Source organism: Apaloderma vittatum, unplaced genomic scaffold (genome assembly GCF_000703405.1).
Source record: "Apaloderma vittatum isolate BGI_N311 unplaced genomic scaffold, ASM70340v1 scaffold16276, whole genome shotgun sequence".
Lineage (NCBI taxonomy): Eukaryota > Metazoa > Chordata > Aves > Trogoniformes > Trogonidae > Apaloderma > Apaloderma vittatum.
The window spans coordinates 29,131-35,493 of NW_009723571.1; positions in this window are offsets into that span (position 1 = coordinate 29,131).

Sequence of the window (6,363 nt, forward strand, 5' to 3'; positions counted from 1 at the left end):
TTCCTGAGCCTCACACCTATGTCAAACACCTGGAGATAGGGGCTTGCATCAAAGAATTGTGAGGCAGAGATCAGGCTGGCACGGAGCTCCATGCTACATCCCACAGCTCCGATTCCCAACGCTCTGATCTGGGAGAACGATCTTCCAGGCAAGCACCAGCACAAACTCCCCACTGTAGCATCCACCAAAGAGCTCCTGCCCCAGGCTCCAGAGCACGCAAAACAGAGCGGCAGTAACACTCAAGGTTTTCAGCTTGCAGGAAGGAGGAGTAAGAACTATCTTTAGTGGGTCCAAAGAGAAGCCCCTGAAAAAAACAGGTGCATTTGGATTAACCAACTTTCACAGAATCACAGAATGTTTGGGGTTGGAAGGGACCTCTGAAGATCATCCAGTCCAACCTTCATCCCAGCACACCCAACCACTACACCACAGCCTCAAGTGCCAGATCTACTTTTTTTTTAAACACCTCCAGGGTTGGGGACTCCACCACCTCCCTGGGCAGCCTGTTCCAGTGCCTCACCACTCGTTCAGGAAAGAACTTCCTCCCAATATCCAATCTAAACTTACCCTGACGCAACTTGAGGCCATTTCCCCTTGTCCTGTCATTAGTAATTAGAGAGAAGAGACCAGCACCAGCCTCACTCCAGCCTCCTTTTAGGTTGTTGTAGAGGGCAATAAGGTCTCCTCTCAGCCTCCTCTTCTCCAGACTAAACAAACCCAGTTCCCTCAGCTGCTCTTCATAGGTTTTCTCCAGCCCTCTCACAAGCCTTGTTGCCCTTCTCTGCAGCCGCTCCAGCACCTCGATGTCCTTCTTGTACTGTGGTGACCAAAACTGGACACAGTTTGCAGGGTTCTGTGCCTCCTATCAAAAATGTTCCAAGGTGCACGAATGAAAAGTTGAAAAGCACGGTCCAGTGAGCACATTCTGCAAGCGGCAGTGACACGTCAGAGCAAGCATCTGAATCGGTGCACAAAATGTGGGGGGTGTGAAAATAAACGTTAGGCCATGTCTCCGTGCATTTCGGGTTTGATATAAGGGGTGGGTTCTTGCGCTGGATTCCTCTCTCACAAAGCTTGCAGGAGGCACTAGCTCCCTCGCTGTCAAAATGTCATCCCAAGGCTTCCCCCAAGGTCCCTGAAATTACAGGCTACGATGATGCCCTCTTAATCCATCATTTTATCAACAGCAGGGCTAGCTGGCCCCGGGGCATTACACTGACACCCTGGCTGCTCCAAATCCCAGGTGGCCCCTTGACTACACCAGCCCACACCTTCTCACTGCCTCCTTGGGGTCGTGTAAGAGGGTTCTGTCAAGGGAGTAGGGGAAAAACACAGGCAAATAAACTAACATCATAAAAAATCCACAACTACATGCTCCCCCCCCCCCCAAAATCTGCCGTTCTTAGTGGGATAAGTCTTTTTTTTTAAAAAAAAAAATAATTAAAAAAATCAAAGCTTGGAAACTACAAGTCGACTGACCCTTTAATGGAACTTTCCCATATTTATGGAAATCTCTGGTTTGGCACAAGAACATCTGCTCATTTAGTGGGTGTTGTGGAAATCCCTTCTACACTCTAGCGATGCTCAAAAATGCCTGTTTTATTGTTAACCGAGCCTCTGGCTAGAGACCAGAGGAGAAAAAAAAACAACAAACTTTTCCCTTCCTCTGAAACTCAAATTCTAATTGTCACCAGGGTGCAGGTCTTTACCTCTTGCACAACCTGCAGCAGCCTGATTTCGGTCGGGAACCGCAGCACCGCAAGACGCTACGTTTTACCCTCAGCAACCAAGGACATAACTTGACCTGCTCTTGGTTACCTTGCGATTTATCAAACAGCTTAAAACCACAAAGATAATTTCTTTTAAAAAACCCCATCAGTTACTTTTATTTAGAACAACTGCTACGGGCTGTCACAGATGCAGAAGTAAGCTCTCCAACCAGAACTGAGCAGACTCCAAATACGATGGCCTGGGAACGGGCTCCGGCACAGGAACTCACTCAACTGCGGCTTCTTGATGCCAGGAAGGCATGACGAAGGGAAGTCTCCTTTTGTACTCGTCCTTGTGCTTTGGTTCTTTTCCTAAACATTTATTTAGGGATGGGCTCGAGGGATCTTTGCTGTGGGAGAGTGAACGGCTTCGTAAGGCAAAAGGATCCTCATTATCCAGCGCCACTGGAAAACAGTGTCCCAGATCTCAAAATTAACTCTAGGAAGACCGATCAAGACTTTATCCTGAATAGGAAAATGAAAAAAAAAAAGCCCTGAACAGATAGGGAGTGCCAAGGGTGCCAGACTGCCACGGATAATCCCATTATAGAGTTATCCAGAGCAAAGAGTTTGCTCAATATTTGAGAGATAACGGGATTAACTTCATGTTCGACATCACTTCAGCCTAATAATTGCAGATTCACTCCAAGGGCCCTAACGTCACTGGTTCAACGGGGGATTCCCATCAACCCCCCCACCAGCCCCAGCTCTGAAAACCGTTCATTAGCATCAGCATCTGAAGTTAATTACTTGGAGACATTTTCCTCCTCTCCCCAAAGCAAAATGCAACTCAACCCCTGCAACCCACAACGCTTGGAGCACAACAAGCTTCTGCTTTCCCTCCAGGCTGGGTTTACCTTCCTAATTACCAAGATCTCATGTTAAGACCAGCTTTTTCAACATTTTGCTTGAATTTCAACAAAAAATCATTGCAGGGGAATGATTATTCTCAGTGACCAAGGTTCAGCCATCTGCCTCACTCTACCTTCCTGAGATGAGGAGAGGGTGTTGAACTCCCCTCGGAGAACAAGAGCTACGGGCAGATCCGTCCCGCCAGGATCACCGCTGAGTCTTCGCGACTCCGTTTTCCTTGCCAAGCCGTGACTCACTTCGCTTGGAAACGAGCGCCCGAGCGCAGCCGCGCTGGGGAAGCAAAGGGAAAACGCGCAAAGCAAACCGCACACGGAGCTGTAGGAGAGAGTCGGGGAGAATCACAGGAGCTGGGGCTGTTTTTTTCTACAGGATTCTTACACAGAGCGTGGAAAGTCATTAAATTCCCCCTTTCCGAGTGCAAGAGGAGGCTTTTGTTGGGATGCCGGCTAGGTCAACCTTTATAATTTCACCCCTAACCCAATGGAGTTTGCAGCGTGCCACCGAGCCAATGCTTGTTTCCGGACCGTCCAGCTGGCTCAAAATCGCGGAAAAACGGCATCCGCAGCCGAAAACCCGCCACCCGCAGCCGCTGCTGGGCTGCACATCCATGGTTTGGGTCTTCCCCCCATAAAAAACCCACCAAGGGGTGCCCCAGAGCCCTGCTCTTGCAAAGGGGTGCCCCACACAAATGGGAAAAAGCCCTGGTGGGGGTTGCGGTGATGCAGTTCTCCGCCTTTCGAGGGTGAAGGCAAGAAGGGGGGTCCCCGCCGAGCATCCTCTCCCCGGTTGTGTCCCCACCCGCCCCGTTCCCGGTATCCGACGCCCTCCGGCGGCCGCAGCACCGCACCGCGACCACCGCGTTCCCCCCCTTCTTCTCCCCTGGTGGGGGTTGCGGGGGGCGGGGTCGGTGAGGGGGATGCCCCATCCCACCGGCCAGGGCTGAAAGTCGGCTTCTTTATGAGACTTTACCACAATGCGCTTCCATTTCCATCCGTCCCAGGGTAGCAGCGGCGCACACCTGAGGTGAGGGCAGGTTTTCAAGGGAGAAACGGAAGGTGCTCAACAAAAGGATCGAAATGCCGCGAAGAAACGGTACAGGCGAGTTACACCAGCGAGCAAAGCTTTATCTTACGTGGCTTTAAGATGAGCTCGAGCAGGCACCAGAATCCATCGCAGATCCCAAATCTGCAAAGCTCTGCTCAGAACAGCCCCAGTACCAACAGGCCACCCAGACCTATACGTGGAATTTAGTAACTCCTATATGATTTTCAATGCACAAGGGAATAAAAATCTATCATAACCCTGTTAGTAAGTGCTTCAGGAGTCTCAAAATCCACGCTTCACAAAGCCAGACAAAAGCAGGCTGGGCTGGAGAGCGATATTCTGATATTCTTCCTAACCCAGTCACACTTATCGCTCGTCCCATCACAACTGGATTGGCCCAACCTGCTAAAAAAGTCACACAAGATCTCTGGTTTCTTGTCGTGGGAGACAAAAGACACTTCAGGAATCAGTGCCAAGCTCCTTTTCAAGACAAATGAGAAAGAAACAGATAAAGGGGTGATGTCAGTGGTGACAACGTGTGACTGCTCGAGAAACTGGGGATCAGCACCCGCCACTCAGCCAACGCTATTTACAACTCACAAGGGCTGCAACGTTAATGAGAACGTCCAGCATTTTGTTTTTAAAAAGTCAGGTTTGCCATTCAGCCTGGATACGTCACTGCTGCAGGAGCTAAGAAAAACAGAAACGGCAAAAATCATTTATAACTAAACCCAGTTACCTCTGGGTTCCAGGCAGGCTCCTCTTCTACCCTCAACCCCAATAAAATCAGCTGCTAAAATCCTTTCACGGAGTTTACGAGCAGCAACGTTCCAGAGAGCGAGGTGAATTTAAGGTCCAGTAAGTTGAAAATGAAAACTAGAAAAACTCTCGAAATCCGACCCTTCTGCTCCATGCCCCACTTCCTGAACCACGGTAACTCCACGCTCGCTCTTTTACAGTGAGCCGGCCTGAATTATCCAGAGGATTGATTATGTGTCCTGCAAGGCCTTATCTCTTAATACAAGGAATAAGATCGTTCAAATTCAATCACGAAGCACTTCAGCGGATACAACATTTCTCACTCGACATCAGCCTTTGCTACTATCTTACTCCAGCCAGGCTAGAGGCCAAAGCATCTCATTCCCAGCACATCCACAGCTTAGCCACTAAACCACAAAACCAGCAAAATTAACCTCCGGGCAGAGCTCTCTGTGCAAACTGCACGGCCATTTACTACAACACCTCTGAAAGTCACTCGGAATGGGGTGCCACGGAATTACGAGGTCTCCGGCAGGTCAGCAACTAATCTCTGTGAAACACTCGGCTCGTAGGAGGGACAGGCAGCAAGAGTTCAGACACCTACTCACATCATAAGGGGCTTGTTTGAGGGGAGGAATTATCAGGTATTTATTTTTCTTCAGCGCCACACCAACTAGCAGACGGGCAGCTGATGGGAATCCCGTGCAAATACAGCAGCACCTGACAGCCCTGAGCACGTTACACCAAGAGCCAGAAGGGCTGTCCATGGCAAATTTAAGAACAAAAGGCTGCCAGGAGAACGTCCCGAAATGTTTTCCTAACTTGTCAAGCGCACTTGGCTTATTTAGAATAAGCTTTTCATGCAGGTAAGCGAGTGCTCTGCACCGCGCCTTGGGGAAAAGTCAAACGGTCTCCACTGAGATCAGTTCAACCGTCAGGTAAATCTGAGGGAGGAGCAGGAGGATTTTGCCTTTCTGTGCGCTTCCCAATTAGCAGATACAAACTGTAATTAAATGTTTAATCTCAGGCACTTTGACCACTTTGGCTCTCCTCAGTCGTATCTCACAAAGCACTGGCACTGCTGTAGACATAATATACAGGATCTCATGAAGGAATTGCAGCTTCTGTGCCTCCCTGGAAGAAAAACCTCTTCTTTTGTTCTGGGAGGGACATTTTTACGACATCTCCGCCGGCAAGTCAGCGTAAACTGTTCTTTTCCGACAGATGTCGGAGCTGTGTAAAGCTGAAGCACTCTTAACACTGCAGGGCTCTGTGTCTGACTCTGCAGATCAAAACCAGAAAACAACAAATGCCGTCTCCAGCAGCCTAGTTGAAACCAAGAACCACGTCGTCAAAACGCTTTAGTTCGACACCCAAGCGCACCTTTGACAGGTTTCCCCTAAACGCTGCTGAAGGGCCAGCGAAACACCTGTCCTGGCAGCAGCAGCCCTGACTTTCAGTTGAAACTGAGTCACCAAAAGGGGATTCCCACCCAGTCAGGCTCGAGAATAGGCAGCAAGTCTAAGAATCCCTGAATCAGAGGCTGCCCTTTCATCCGAGTCCTTCAGCAAATACAAAGAATAAACACAAGTGCCCTCCAAGTTGCCCTCTCCTTTCCAATCCCCGCTTGGAACCTTCCCTTTCTGAAGTGCGTTACCCGAAGTACCAGAACGACTGTCCTAGAGATCTGAAGCCTTGCTAGGTCGCTGAGGAACCCAAGATGGAGAGCAGCACCTCTGTCCTCCTCAACTCTGACACCCTGTGGCAGTCACCATCTGAGGGAGGCGCAGGTGGAGACCTCCCTCCCAGGCGGTCTTCACGAAGTCCTTGTCTCTGCCACCGGTCTGCGATCTCTCTTCTTCGGGTCAAACCAACAACCCACAAGCAAAACATTTTACATCCTAGCAGCCACTCCCTC